This window comes from Amia ocellicauda, chromosome 7, assembly GCF_036373705.1.
Source record: "Amia ocellicauda isolate fAmiCal2 chromosome 7, fAmiCal2.hap1, whole genome shotgun sequence".
Taxonomy (NCBI): Eukaryota; Metazoa; Chordata; class Actinopteri; order Amiiformes; family Amiidae; genus Amia; species Amia ocellicauda.
The window spans coordinates 27,916,332-27,933,431 of NC_089856.1; the positions used below are offsets into that span (position 1 = coordinate 27,916,332).

General features: G+C 36.4%; 1 long non-coding RNA gene across 1 annotated transcript in view; it reads right to left on the minus strand.

Annotated features, from left to right (window-relative positions):
- LOC136754070 (uncharacterized) overlaps nucleotides 1-13,899 on the minus strand; it is a 48,616-nt gene extending 34,717 nt beyond the window's left edge. Inside the window, exon 1 of the long non-coding RNA XR_010817522.1 lies at nucleotides 13,629-13,899. This is a non-coding gene — a long non-coding RNA (uncharacterized LOC136754070). The remainder of the gene's footprint in view (nucleotides 1-13,628) is intronic.
- Nucleotides 13,900-17,100: the final 3,201 nt, after the last annotated feature.

The window sequence follows — 17,100 nt, forward strand, 5'->3', positions numbered from 1 at the left end:
AGAAACAAACAACATTATGCTACTACAAATTAAAATGCACTAAATTGACCATGTCATTGAGCACTTTGTAATGTCATTCAAAAAGACAGACAGGAAAAAAAAAAAAAATCCCTTAGAATGGTTGTATTCCAAACATGTATATTAGAAACAATGGGATGCATGTGGAAAGCATATGAAACCACTTATATAAATATCTATATGGATCTAGATCTAGATATCTGAAGGAACCCTACTTGAACCCTAATTGACTCATCACTATGTGCATGTATGACACAATATATCTTGTGTGATCATTGATCAGATTGAAAGCAAGTCTGCTAAGTGTATTACCAAAGCTGATGGAAAACAAATACTTAAGACTTTGATTTCCTACCAAAATTTCTAGATACTGTGTACAATTCAGAGTTCCAATCTTCTGCTTTGCTTCCTATTCCAGCAGCTTTTATTGCTTACAAAATGACGTGTGTTACCCCCACTTCATCACGCCAAGATATTAAGCCTGTTGCAGAGGTGGCAGGTAGAAAATCAATCCTTCTCTATCTGCATATTTTCCTCAGAGTCCTAAATCACTCTGTCTGGATCCCTATTAATGCACCCAAATGGGCTCTCTGTCTTTTCCATGAAACTAGAGGGAAAGGTCATTGCTGGCAAATTGCTTTGTGCAGCTTGAAAATGGAAACAATAAAAATGCAAACAAGATGGTTTATGGATAAAGTGTGCATTTGCCCAAAGAATATGTGTGTGTGTGTGTGTGTGTGTGCATGTGTGTGTGGGGAGGAGGGTAATGTCTATGTAAAGACAAGATAAAAAAAGCTTTTGATAATTTTGAATAGGTCTTCCTTCCTACACAAGAGTTTACTTCTTCATATGACAAAGGAAGAGGCACATTTACACCTAGCAAGAAGCACTGAAATCCATGTATACATTTTATTTTGCCAATTAACTACCTTGTGCTACAGGTTTCTTGACAGATGTAGATAGGTTTTAAAAACATATAAAAAATAAGATTCACTGGTGCTATGCTTGATTTCTGGTTTACAGGAATATCTTTATTCTTCTCCATTGTCCTTTTTAATACCAATTCTTCCTCAATCTGCTTGGCTATTCCACAGACAAAAGCTAGTTGTATATATTTTTTATTTGATTTTGCCCACTCCTCAATTGTCTAGACCTCTGAGATGAGATTTTCCTTTCACAATCCGGCCTCTGGGATATGAAAAATAAATTGGCTTTGGACTGCACAATCTCATCCAATAAATGAACATTTATTCCCATCAATCAGCCATTTCTGCTCTTACTATCTTGTATAGGAAGTGCAATGTAGGGGAATCACAGAAAGAGAGGACCGTATTGCAAACTCCCACTTCAATGGAGACAAATGTGCAGAATTAATAACAAATGTATCTATTCTCCTCTCTTCTATCAGATTTGGGAAACTCAGGCACTAGTCCAGCTTGTATCTTCTATTCTCCCTCTTTCAACAGGTGTTCCCCAAGGCCTAAATTATTTTGTGAAATTTAAATGTAATTCCTGACAAGCTGTTTTTCTGTTCTAGTTTTCCTGCAGGGCAACTGAAAGAAAACAATTGCATAATGTATAATCCTCCCAATTGTATCCCTCATTAAACCTTATCATTGCATGAGTTAGAATACTCATTTAATCTAATTATTAAACCTTTTCTGGACTACTTGAAAAAGTTTGCTTACCACAGTCTGATAAACGCTGATCCCGATTTGCGAGTCAAAATTTGAAATATTCTGCAAGTGAAAAAATATGTCTGGGAGCTTCTGTGCAAACAGGTTTCTTATAAGCCAGAAAAATAGATAAAGAATCCATGCAAACAAAACCAAAATGCTTTTCAAATCACCATTTCTCATTATCCCCAAAGCATTTCTTAAATTTTGCAACTGTTTACAGAACCGATTGCCAACAAACAGTCCCAACATCTTAAAAAAAAAAAAAAACATATATAAAAGGTCAATTACAAAAAAGAGGTCACATTTTATTTCTGTTAGACACTTGTATGCAGGTTTAGTGCTGAGAGGGAATATGTAAGCTATAAACATTAAATTTAAGGTGACCCCCCACACCTCCATCAAAAATATCTAAAATGTGTATCTTGCATACTATGGGTATCACTGCACGGTGACAGTGATTTTATTTCTCGATTCAGTCTAATGAGTGATATCAGAACAAAGTCAGAGCTGTTGAAAGGCAAGCTGTTTGTAGGAATATTAGGTATAACATTGAATAAACTGTAAAGTATTGACTCGTTTCATTTAATTTAGCTAGCCCAACCATCCCACAGCGTCTAGTAAATCAAATACGACACCTTGACCTTTACATTGCCTGCCACAAAAGGTCACAGAAATGACAGTTTGCATGGATATATATATTCTCATATATCTAGGGGAGATAGATACAGTAATAGAGCAAAGCCCAACTTGTGCATTTGAATACCACGCAGACACGCACATCTGTTCATTCCTGGACTAATACAATGCAAACAATTGTTTAGTTATTAATTTAAATTGAATACGTTTTATGAAGATAAATTATTATTTTGGTGCATATCATTGTTTAATAACTAGCAATGGGATTGGGAATATGGATTAAAAATATATTAGGAAGGAAAAACTTGAAAATAAAAAGCAGATGGTAATAAGATGTTTCTAGACTTCTAAACAGACATCTAAATTGATATGCAATATAACTTCACAACTGTGTGCAAGATGAAGGCCTATAATTTGCATCCCAGTTTACACTTGCCAAAGATTTCACATCTAAAATGCTCTGCTTTAAGCACAGACAGTGCTGGTTAAAATCTCAGCTATGTTATAGCAGGTTCCAATACCATGGGGGCAGGATGAATTCAGCCTGCCCCCAAGATACACGTCTGCTATTTGTACTATGGACTTGTAACATGAAAATAAATAGATTAATTTACAGAAAGCACTTGAAAAGATGTGTTTATACCTTCACTGTGCCAGTATGAGGGTTATTTGCAATACCAATTAATTTACAATTGCAAATTCTAAAATGGATGTTCATCAAACTAAATAAAGTTTCTTTCTAATGTTGTGCATTGATGATTAGGCTCCAATTCCAAATGTATCTTGCAGATTTAAAAATAATCTGTTTCTGAACAAAATTCCTTGAATGACTTTCTTAGGAATGTAAATTTGAAGAAAATGTTGGTTTAATTTAATCTCGAGCACCTAATACAACTTTTTTATTTTTGTTGGATAAAAATATCCACAGCAGAATGAATGGATATGGTTCCTACATACAACCTTCATTTATATATTTTTTTAGATTTTTTTTTTGTCGCAGTTCTATCAATTCTATTAAAATACCACACTCCTCCTTCAACCTTGAATCACTGCCTGCTCGTTTATCCATTATCTCATTTATTCCCTGCTACTACTATCTTGATGCTTGGATTCAAATACATAAGAGGCTTTTGATTACTTCTGGGTGATATATATTTAATTATATCATACAGTCAATGAGAAATGTGTGCTATACATTTGAGAAAGCAAAGAACACATTTAACAACACTGCTTTTCAATTGCTGTGGACATGTGCGATTTGTTTTTCTTTCTTTTAGTTCTATGAAGGGCCATGATGAATTATGTTTCAGTGGTTAAATGATGTCAGTCTCTGTTTGGAGAGGATGACTTCTTTAATCCTCAGAGTACCTCTTACTGATATCCATTATTTTTCTAATGTTTCAGGTTTTTGAGGAGTTATCGACTTTGGGCAATGGTCCACAACTCTAGCAGCACCCCTAAAATAACATAGGTTGCATTTCCCAGAAAGTCAGAAAAAAGTAAACATATAAGGGGAAGTGACCCAATTAAGCAAAGGTTTACATGTTTTCTTATAAATATGTGAATTTCTTCACAAAAAAGAGAGTATTAAATCAAAGACTTATGGTAGATTTTGTCATAAATGTACTAAATTAAATTAAACTTATTTAATTGCAAAAGTGAAAAGTCTGGAGTGTGTCCCAAATGCCCACAAGAGTTTTAATACTTCAAACTGTATTGATTAAGCACAATATTTTATAGATGATTGAATTCAGACCTCAAATAACCAACCTAACCAATTAAAATTGTATTTTGATATTATCACATGGAATTGTTGCACTTGTAGAGGCAGTTTGCTCTGCTGGTGTGCTGGTTTTTGGGGTTGGGGTTGGGGCCGGGGCTGTGGAAGTCTGTACAGGTGCGTCAGAAAAAGGAGCATGATTTGTGGACAATTGTCTGTCCACCCGGCTCTGGCTCACAGGGAATTTTCCAGTGCTCTCAAAGCCACCGATGATGTTTTCACATCAAGTTTCGCAGGGAATTCCTCCTTTCAAATTTTGTCCCTGCTGACACCGGAATGGCATTGCAGTTCTTTCCTCCATTACCTTTTGACTAGGGATGCATCGATCGATGGCTTCTCGGGAGGGCCCCTCATAAAGCAAAGTTTTGGGGTGACAGTGGCAGCACAACGTCATACATAACTCAAGAACAAAAAATGTGATTGGCTCCAAATAAAAAGTAACATGACAGTAACAACTTTGTGCATTTGCTCTGAAACAGGTCATCCTTCTAAATTGTAATATCTTTTTTGTATTTCAAAATAAAAGAGCAAGTGGGCTTATATGGTACGTGGGCTTAATTGGGTCAATTCCCCTATTCAGCTGCACGGCTCTTATTTAAAATGCAGAAGAAACATCCTCAGTACAAGAAATAGTCTACGACCTCTGACCCAAAAAATCATTACACTTGGAAAAAGGCGGCTGCTCAATGGCTCATTTATTTAGCTGGAGATAAGCAAGGAGGATTTTCATGTCTGAAAAGCTGGACTCACATTGGAAAATGTGTTTTAGTAGCTATTAATTCTATCTCGGTAGGAATGCAAAAAAAAAAAGTTGGTTCTTTCTTCCCTACTGTACAGCATGAGCTGGACCTAATCATTTCTGAAATACCAGACATCATAGGAGCAGACCTTCCTGCAAAATGACTATTTGTACATTTTAATAAAGCCTGTCCTGCAAATAAATGACTGGAGGCTTTGTATTTAAATGTTAAATAAATTGTCACATGGCATCATTTAGAATGATTATTATTCAATTGATTGTTTTCTTTATATTAATGAGATAGAGGTGCCACTGAAAAAATGTTCCAAATATCAACTTAGGAAAATCCATTAGCCAAGGAATGTTTGTGTTTCTTTTACAAATTATTAGCATAAAACATTAACCCCTCAAAAAATCATAAAAGCATATCACCAAAATTAGGCTTTAAAAATGTTGGTTATCCTTTGATTTGTGTCACAGCATAATATGATCAGACAAGCTAACCTCAAACACTGTATTTCTAAATACAACAGAACCGCCCCCAATGCAAGTAATAGATTTTACCAGACGTCATGTTTGATATTGAGGTTGGTTGTAGCGAAGGGGACTATAACAGCCATGTATTTGCAATACTACTGTATTGGCAACAGTGAGGTTGCTGGAGAAACACCTCTGGGATGAAATAGTACAGAAAAAAGCACAATATTCCTCCAGCTTTCTATCAAACAAGCAACGGCCATCATTCAGGCCCAGCTTATATCTTTTGGTATTTGTCTGTTGTCCTGATACTTTTGGTAATATGGTGTATGTGCATTACTTCCATGAACATCTTGCAAATCCTGCTGTAGAATTTCTTTGGTTGTATAGAGGTGAAAAAGTCAGAGAGACCAACTGAAATAGTTTGACCTACATAATACAACTTGATGGGAGGTTTAGACGTTCCTGCAAGGCTCAGTGAACAAATCACTTATTCAAGATCATTCACAACATTTATAAAAAAGGGAGAGCAACGAGGTGTGCAGAATGGAATTTGTTTAATAAAGTTTAAAATACTAGATTCCCCTCTGCACCCTGCTTACATTAAATTGAACTGTGCACTTGAGGACTGACAACTGAGGGCATCTCTGTCCCATTCAGATAATCTATTTTCACAAAAAACACCATATGCTTCCAATAACAAAAACCCAGAGCAAAACTGAAAAGCAAATGGGTCTGGAAAGAACAGAAGACAGATTGCTCCAAGGATAGAGACTCTTAACTCCTAACTGACTTTGGCACATTTGAATCTATAAAACTACCCATGGTACCAAATAACAAAATAAATAAATTACCACAATACACTAACACTCTCCTCAGAGCACTGGGTTGGCGATAAAATGATTACTGCTGATAACACAACCAGCTATTAAGAAAAAAAACTCGGGTTCAAAGACAAGGCTATGGGCTAGAAGCCATGATAAGAAGACCACCCTACAAGTATATTAATTCCTCAGATTTTGCACAATGAGGAAGCTGTAATCCTGTTTGGGACTGTGCAGGCCAGGCAGGTGTTTATCAGAAGCTAGGACCACCTCACAGCCTGGCTGTGATGACTATCTCAATGTCCCCTCATCCACAGTTAATGGCTTTTCGTATAGGGATTTTGCAAACATCGGTGAGCACATACAAACAGAGCTTTTCAAAGTAGATATTACTAACACATTTATTTTATTAAATCTAGAAATGTCACATATTACAGAACACCATTACTAAGCTACCCTTCCACTACTCTTACATCGTGTCAAAGAAAGAGAACCTATTTCTCCTTTTAGAAACAGCAGCACAGATCAGTCTGACAGTGTGTTCCAGCTTAACGTAGAAAGGCATACAAGATACTTTGCTGCTCAGCCGATTGAGATACTGTTTGTTTAGGCTTTATTGTGAGATATATCTATAAACTAAAATGATGGAGTAAGAGTTTTTTTTTTTTCCCACAGCACCAAGTATCATAATGATGTGGAAAATCTTACACACAAAGGTTCAACAATTGAACAGAAATGTGTCAAATAATAAAACGTAGACAATGTCTATTATAAATCTGTATGCTAACATTTTACTGACATTTTCACTATCAACTGATTTGTAAGTAGCACCAAAGAAAAATAAAACCTTCATTATCTTTGCAAATGTATCACTTGAGCATCATCTGCTCAGAAAAGCAACAATATATATGTGCTTCCAGACACATTTAAACATACATTTCACATTTCCAAAGTTACCTCTCTGTGTGTTTAAATGGAACCATTTAAAAGCAGCTAGGAGACTGACATAATAAAGGTCAGTGCATTAAGGTGGATCCGTTTACTAGAAGGTCAATCCGGATCTGAGGGAGACCAGATTCCCACTGCCATGACAACCCCAAGGTTGATTTCATGCATGCACGGAAGGTGGGGAAAAACATCCTAATTAAATATGTACACTGTAGGGCCACCTATGGGATTACTCTTGTATTACAGGCTGCTAAAATGTAAAAACCAAAAGAAACAGTTCTTCATCCAATAGATGTACTTTTTCACTGACTAGTTAAAATGCATACTGTAAGCCTGCATCTGAATTCAACTAAGGGGAGGGAGGGGGTGTTATTTTATGCACATCTGCTTAATGTATCCAAATCAAGTGAGAATTTTGCAGCCTCACAAATTAGATGTATGTATTTATTAAACATTAATTAATGTTTATCAGTTAATGAACGTGAGCCAACCATTAATAATGTATTGCATTCTAATTATTTTCTTTTTTAATGAGGGAACTTGGAATCTGGAATGGAAACAAGCTGTTAAAGTTTATTTTCTCTTTCAATAAATAAATATATAAATAAATACATAACATACATACATACATAAAAATAACAGATAATGTGAAATGGGATTTTGACATTGATTTATCTTGCCTGTAGCAGTAGAGATAGGTAAAGAAATAGGTCCCGAAAAGCTAGTTTGAAAAATAAAATCAAGGGTGAAAAAGACAGGTCAGAGGTTTAAACCACAGAAAGGAATTTAACCCTCAGGCTGCACAGAAACTGCTGCTGAAAAAGATTTGAAATCAAGATGCTTTTGCTGCCTGTCACCTCATGTTCAACTGAGCCCACCTTTGATAATAATAGGGAAAAATTGCCTTTTCAATCCCTCTTGGTAACTACATCCATATTTATATCACATTCCAGAACAGAGGAACCAGTGAAGGGAATAGTTCCATTACAGTGCCTCTACGGCCACAGCCAAACGCAGGTGGCATCCGTCAACACCAGGTGATCGTTCATAACGCAGTGGCTAAGATCAATGAGGACTTAACTTGCTACACCTGTTCTGAAACGTCTACATTGTCTTGCTGTCTGCTTCTGTATCTATTTCAACATTCTGCTTGCATTTGATTGTACCAAGTGTCCTTACTGTATTACTGCAAAGTGTTAAAGAAAACCTGGATGTGAAAAGCACATCATTATGCTTTGTCTCCTTCATTCAGAGCTGTTCATATCTGTAAATGCATAATTAGTCTACTAAAAAGTTCAAAGCCTGTTACACATGCCTTAATGAATGGCCATTTGTATCCCCATGTAAGAAGCTAAGAATTTTGGAAAAATCGAAAGAAAAGGAAGTTTAATTAATAGGACAAAAACAGGTAATAGTGGATTATGTAATGGGTGTTCCTGACATTTGGGTCCCTTATCCCACTTAACCAACTTGAAACTTGTTATATAAGCAGCTGTTAAACGGAGTTTCTACAGAGCGGTTCCTTAAGACAACACTGCAAGATCTACAGCACAGCTCTGCATCACTGACTGCTTTGTTTAACAGCTGCGTAATGCAAATTAAAATAATACTATTTAATAAATTAATAATATATCAAACAAATAAATCACCAGGGAATCATCCGTAGACTCCTTTTAGCTCAGTACTGACAGGACATAAAGTGGAAAAAAATAAACGAACAAAACAAAAAACATGCCAAGTTGTTAAAATTGTACTGTCAAGAAGGGACTGCTATTAGCAAGTGTTGCGAAGCTCGTGTACCATTTATTTGGAGACAGGTACATGGGAGAAATTGAAGGTTGCTATAGTGGTTCTTTCATGTGCCGGCTGGTGAGTCTACCAACATGACGTTTCTGGTGACCTTGGGGGGCTAAGCAGAGGGTCAGAATAGTGGGACAAAGTCTCTCGCCTCTATCCCAGGACGCTGTAACCCTCGCTCTGGTCACAGCAGGGACACTCGGCCCCTCGCCACCTAGGTGTCTGCCAAACCTCAAAACTGGACTGAAAATCATTTCTCAGTGACACGCCGCCTTTTAAACACTGGCACGCCAACTGCCACGACCATCACCTCTGGCCCTGGCCTTTGCACCCCTGCACACAGTGGACATGCACAGGGGCTTTTCCAGATGGCAACCAGTAAGGGAAAAAATCAGCCTCTTTTGGTTCATTTCCAAAGCCACTCTCCAAAAACACAGAACATGAGCAAAGAGGTCACTGAGTGTTAGGGTTAAAACATCAATCTTAACAATTAATAGCTGAACTCAAAACCAATTTGTGACAAAATTCACAAGGTCCCATTTTTTATCCCAATATTTATTGCTCTACAGTGACACAATTGTGTATTTATACTTCACTTTTCATGCATGGCATTTCAGAGTGCTTTGCATATTGATTTAGTGTTCTGAAGTACAATGTTATGTACATAGGAAAGCTTTTGAAAGTAAGCAAGACAGATAAGAAACTTAATAAAAACGATACATGAAAGATAAATGCAGCTTCCTTTGGAATAAAATGAAAATCTCAATGGCAACAAGAGGTTGAGATATTAAATTAAAGAGCTATTACAAAAAGGAAAATGTCTCCAACAATTGAATAGCAATAAAATAAAATAGGAAGGGGGGGTAGTTTCTGGGGAAAAATAACAAATAAATACATTGTAGAAGCCATGTTTCTGACAACGTCCTTTCAAAAGCAATGAGATAATGCTATAAATGCTCGGCTGAATAAATAAGATTACTTCATTGAATTGGCGATTTCTCTTGTTACCAATTCTATACATTGCTGGCGTTCCCCTCAGCTCACATTTACATTATCAACCCGCTTATCAGAAAGATCTTGCTCCGTTCCCCCTTTTAGTCTGCGTTTCAGAATGAAATCAAATACAAATTGCTGGGCTTGGGCTTGGTAGGGTTTCAGTCCGGCCTTGAAAAGAAATTAGATTTGTGATAACTGGTGGGCTGATAAAGGCAAGGATGAAATACATCTGCACCATGAGATCCTGTAATAGAAAACTGAAGGGACTAAATCCTATGCTAGGCCATCTTTCTTTATCAAGCTTGCAGGCTATTAATTCCTATTCTTCCCTTTTTCTTCACTTTCAATATATATCTATACATATTGACATTCTACGAGACAGACAGTGCTGGATTAACCCTTATCCTCTGCACTTTAAACTTTTGATCATTCCAGTTAGACAACCATTAAGAAGCAATCACACCTCCTTACAAGCGGTGTTGGTGGTGCGGTGTTCAGATGTAGGAAGGCTGCTTGTGTGATACAGAAAATACAATATAACACTGTCAGTCAGTTTACAAAAGCTAAAATAAAGCACCACTACATAATCACTTTAATTGATGTTTTGTTTCTTAATCACATTAAAAGATAATAATAAAGACATAATATGAAGGTATAATTCACCAATGCAGAAATCTCTTTTGTAATACCAACAAAAGTTTGTTTTTCTTCCTTCAGGAAATAGACAATAACCCTATATAAGATAAATAGCTTGTAACCTAACCAGTTTTCTCTGAAAATCACAAAGCAAAAAGTCACAGCTAGAAGAGAATAATTAGTGATTTGTGACAGTAAATCCAACTCCCATGCTCTGCACAAAGTCAAGAGTTCAATGGCGTGCTGGTTTTAGAGACTCTAATACAATTGCTAACTTAAACCACACTGTATATCCATTTCACTATATTGCTAATTCCACTCCACAGAAAAAGCAGCTCATTGCACTTTTTTTTTTTCCCAAATAAATTGCAACAAATACCCTAAGATGCCGGAGGCTAGCAGCTACTTCATCACTAGTGGACAAACTAGAGATGCCTCTAACAATTCATCTCAAAGGTATTGGCACCTTAAAGTTGCTTTTATGCTTTCTTGGGAGATTTATAGCTGCAATGGGTGGCAGACGGTGTCACCAAGTCTGAGTAAGCAGCTGCTGATGGGCTTATTTATGGCCTGGCTCTATGTTCGTGCACATTAATTTATGATCGAGTTTAAAAGCAAGTTAGTAAACGGAAAGCATTTCATTAAAGACAAAAATTAGCCTAGGTACACGTATAAATAATAGCCATCAAACAGGCAAGCGCCAAGCAAGCACTTATAACCCTACACTGAAAGGCACACTTTAATCATGATGCTGATCTTAAACAAAACAGACACATCAAAAAAAACATTTCTATTACCTTAACGTGAATACAAATTTGATTAGAAAAGCATTATTAGACAGTAAAGCTTTGTCATTAATAATATTTTTCTATATACTAAAAAAATATATAGAAAAGTAAATAATCACAATACCAAGACATTATCTGGCACAAGCAAACTGTGAAAATAATTTCCACAATGTACAAATCCAATGTACAATGCTTCCTATGCACTGCCAAGACATCTATTCCTGTCACTATAAAAGATTTTTCTCTCCCCCAGAACCTTTGTTTTTCAAGGAGCTCTCTTCCTGTCATCATTATTGTATTCCAGAGTTGCAAATAACTTTGATCAGACAAAGCCCTTGACCATTTTCAGCCTAAATGTATTTTCAAGAATACAATTAAATTTCTGACTTGAAAGTCGCTGTCACAAATCCGACAACTAAATAAGCAAGCACCAACATACAAAGCTGTTTGATCCTGGGCCTGATTATGTGAATACATTATGGACTGAAAATTAAGAATAAAAGTCTGCACAGAATAGGCTACACACTAAGTCAAAATCAGGGTAACCAAATTAATGTTGGATTCATATTCCAAATGACAAGCAGAACTGCAGACAGTAGCAAGTTTGCTACATCCCCCTGAAGTCATAAACAGCTTTAGAGTTAGGAAAAGGGTGAAACTATCTAAATTAAGAACATAATTAGCTTGCAAATGGAACTAAGAAACTAGAACAATACATGTGGGACAGAGGCCAGGAGACAGTGTAGCACCGGGGGACTGAATTTGTCCATCCCCATTCCCCACAGTCAATATCTTCCTGAGCAGTACACATACATCGGCTGAGATACATTGTTATTCGTGTTATTATAAAAAATCATATTAAAACCGTATTAACTCTGTATCCAGACATCCTAGTTCAGACCCAAAGTCCACAAACAAACACAAAAATACAGGTAAACAAGCGGCTGTGATGTAGGCAGTGTTATTATGATAGTGTTGCAGGAGACTCAAATATTATATTATAAAAATCCATAACAGGAGATTTTTGATCCAACACATGTGTCAGTTTATCTAAGCAAACTTCAAAGTGGACAAATGTTTAAATCGCAATAGTAAAACACAGTCCACATGATGTAAACATACTGCATGGACACAATACAGGATTTTAATCATCTGAGCAAGGAAATTACACTACCATACCGTTAGAGATCGTGTGCACTCATTTAAAGAATAAAACAAATGGTCTGGTCAAGATCACACTAAAATTAATTAAAAAGGAAGCTATCTTTTATATCAAATTTAAAAATAAATCATGCAGAAAAAGTCAAGAACCTGTTGGGAAGAAGAAAATCACTTTTTTTTTCATTAGCGCTTATCTGAATCCTTTACTCTTTTTCTTTTCACCCTAGTCTTCTTAATTATTTAATGGTAGATGTATATAGCTCAATGAAAAATTGTATTTTTCTTCTATTACTCTAGACCATTGATCTCTTTCAATGGGGTCATTCTGAGAAGAATTCAATAGTAAAACCTCCTTGAAGTTACCCAGACAAAGGTGGTGAGTAGGCTATACATTAAAAGGTATTTATAGTACTCAAGGTTTTTATATTTTGTGCATTTATATATAAGGATCTTTACAGAGTGTAGCTTCACACACACAATAATACAATCCTCCCAAAATATGGGACAATGTTTTTGAAGGTTTTGATGTATCCCTTGACACTGATATGTTAATTCTCTAGCAGATTAATCTGTTTACACTGAGATGGCATCAGTCAGTATCAGAACTGCAACTAGAAGTTAAAATCATACTTGTGGGATTCAAAGCTGAATATAACTGCAATTCTTCTTAATAATAATAATAATAACAACATACTCGCTGTACCTAAGTATAGAGAAGGACCAACAAAACAAATGCAATACAGCCTCTAAAAACGATCTAACATATGGAAATTCAAACGTCTGTGCTAGTGTAGTTGAACATGAACGCAATTTTACGCAGTTCAGAAATGGGGCAGGCCGACTAGTCAAAATAAAATAGTGTTTGGGGGCGGAGGGGTTACCTGCTGGGGTCGTCCCCCAGAGAAGCCTAGAAACATTCACCTACTGCAGTGTTTGCCATTAGCTTTTCATAATCCGTTTTGCACGACTATAAATCAATATGGTTTAACTAATTTATCGTGAATCTGTTGCTGTGCGCAATGGTTGGTCATGTTCGTCTATTCCTTTTCATTTTCATCTTGATTTGGTAAACGTAAGGCAAGTAGGCCTAACAAGAACTTAATCCTCAAAACTACTTTATTTCAACTAAAGCACATTAAAACTGCTTACCTCCGTATTACACGTTTTAGTGTTTTTTGTTTTGTTTTGTTTTGTTTTGTTGCAGAACGCTGGGAAACTCACGTTCCTTCCTGGTTCCGTCGCCGGGGCTTTACTAATGTTGTGTATTTATTTTTGAAGGGAAATCAACATTTTTTTAAATATGAAACTAATGTTGTTACAATAAATTAATCCCACTGCAATTATAATTTGACGTTTCCCGTTCTAAAATTCCCTGGCGTGTAACTCATCTGCCAATCTGAAACACCTGCGTGACACTTTCTACCCTTCAATCCGCCAGCTTGTTGAAGGAGACGTCTTAGCTCTAATCACCACAGGGGAACCGCAAACAAGCACCTGCATGATGCAGCTGTCAGGAGATAATACCGTTAATAATATACAAGAGAACAAAAAACAACTGAAGTCCACTTTATTTATGCTGTAGTTTAGATTGATCTTTTTAGGATGTGAGGATTTGTATAAAATATCATCATCATCATCATCATCATCATCATTATTATTATTAGTAGTATTATTATTATTATTTACAAGTGTCCACAACCCTACATAGAAACATAGCTTTGTTAAAACAAACAAAAAACTAGCAGAAGTCTCTCTTTGGGAATATGTAAGCATTGGGTGAAAGATAATCTATCAAATTTAGAAATGTCCCCAGTAAAATCATTTCCAGGGCCCAAAAGTATTGATTTAGTGGCAGGAATTGCTGCAAACCTGCAGATCTGGGTCCATGCATAGTATATACCCCACTCATATGTTGCTAATGCTGTGCAGGTTTATATATGTAGGTGTTTCAGTAACCTTTAATGTATTGCTTAGTGAAAGATCTAATCGGAAAGACATTTTAGCATCAAACACAGTAAGGAGAATAACTTTCCACCTCCAACTATACAGTTCTACAACTTATTTTGAAAGCCATAGGATCATAAATCAAATGCCAAAGAGGGATATAGGAATTCAGAACGATTCAATACACCATGTTAAAGACTCAAGTTGTGCTCAAGTTGAAGACTTGTCATTCTTACATTCCCGAGCCTAAGGAATTTATCCAGGCATCATTTGAGTGAGACCTCATCATTCGAATTAAATTGTCTTTCTCCCACTCATTTTGCCCTCTGTAAGCATTTGCAAAGTGATGAGCAGATTTATTTTTCTTACTTTTTCCCCTCAGCGTGCATCTGTTGTTTGGAAAAGAAAAGGAAAATCCATATTTCATTTAAGATGTTTAAATGTTTCTGTGCCCAGCAGCCCAGTGTTTGTCATTAGCCGAGCTCCCTGTGGTGTCTCTAATCTGAAGGGGGCTCTAGGTAGTTTTGTACACAGCTGTAATCTGCCTGGGGCCGAACGTGCAAACACTGTCTAAGGTCTTTGTTACAGGTATCGATCAATGACAATGTCCTTTAGGTACAGCTCTATATGTGGGTAAATACATTTCTGATATTGCATGGCACTTCACTTCATGCAGGGGTCTTCATTCCTCAGAGCTGTGATGAATCTGAATGTATAGAGATGGCTGGAGTGTGTGTACTTTTCCTTGAGTTTTGTTTCACAATTATATTTTGTGAAAATTAGAATAAATGAGTGATAGAAAAATCAAACTAATGCTTTGATTATTTACACCCTAATGAAAAAGTACTGTGTCTAGCAGTTCTGCATTGACCCCAGCATTTTTTGAGTCCTTATCTATTCCATGCATTACCTTTATTTCATCATGTTTTGCCATTGCTATTTACAATTGCCCATGCTTTTGACATGGCATACCAAGTACATATTTTTAGGGGTGTTAGTATAAGTACTATTATTAGTATTAGTATTATAAAGGGAAATCAAATAATATGTGGTGTTAGGACCACAATGGGAAATTATGGTGCAGAACAACAATGCAGATATAAAAAGCATTACTTACATTCAAAAATAATAATAGTAATAAAGATCTTACAGAGAACAAGACACTGCATGTCCTCACATGCAGGTTAACTATTGGTAATTTCTCAGAATATAGGGGCCCCACACAACAATTATTGCATTGCTTGCATATGACTGGTTTTAAGGGGACACTACAATCTGCATCTCAGAGAGGTTAGAGGACGGCTTCGCAGCAGGTGTTGAGATGGATTAGCTGCTCTGTGAGACTCATGTGCTAGAGGTGTAATCTGCAGATGTATATCCACATAATTGGGATATTTGTTCTCCAATCAGTCTGGTCACCAGGCCCTCAGAGCAGCAGCGTGCAATAATATCCTATAATCAGACACTCTCTTGGCAGTAAACCATGGAGCTCAGCCATTTCTCACAGCAAATGGAAAACAAAACCTGGGGGGCTGTTGCCCTCCTGGTGCTTGTGGTCAGATAGTAGCAGCAACCCCATTCACCCTTCCCAACAGCAGTCACTGTTTTTATACACCATGGATTTAACACACACCTCGGCAAGTGTGTCTGTTGACTGACAGTTACAGTATTGTAATTGTAACACACATTCATCCTGCTTATGATTATAATATATGTCAGTTTAAAAATGGTCGACAGCAAGTGTAGGTGTAGGCTAAATAGCACTATTTATGTATTATTTCTGTAAAATTCATTAAATTTTTCCTAATAACATGGGATATCAGTAAAGCAGTGAAGAACACTAATATCGTCACATTAAAATTGCAGACAGCTTACCTCCCTTATTGTGTTGCTCATTACTGGACACTAAAACATATTTGAAAATATATAATTCCATAAATGAAACCTAATAATAAGCTTTCATGTTTATATGACTACATTTCTACACACTGATTTGATTAAATATTAATTTCCTTTTTAATTAAAGTTTGGAAACCTTATTTCTAAATTTTGATTATAGGTATGATGGATTGTTTGGTCTCAGATAGGCTAATAGTGCCACCCAATGGACACTGTAATCACTAAAGCTCAGAGGGATAATAGAAAAAGACCAGTTTCTCCAGTGTCAATGTGTTTAATGCTGCCGTTTACTAAGCAATGTTTCATAATTGTTCAGATGTAGCAGAAACAGCTTGATCGCTCTCTCTCTCAGAATAAACACACGTAGGTGTGTATGTAGGTATGTACGTATATGAAGAAATAAATTACTTCACAAGGCAGACATTGAATTCAAACAATGAGTGAAATGAATGACAGAATGGCAATGAATGAAACCATGTCAAAACAAAGTACCTTTGGACCCTTAATAGTAATGCAATGTTGGGAAGCTGAGCTAATGACCTCAGTCTTCCTGCTTTACTAAGACAGTTTCATTTGTAGGGCAAATTCTGCCTCAATAAAAAAGAAAGGCAGAACCCGAAGGTACAGGACAAAACAAAACAAAAAGATTCCACAGAGGATATGAGCCACACGAGTTGCTACTCGTATATCATCTGTAGAATCTTTTTGTTAACTTACTGCGCTGTACTCCTGCAGTGGGGACAAGCTCCCTGAGAAGGGTTGCCTCTTGAGGTACAGA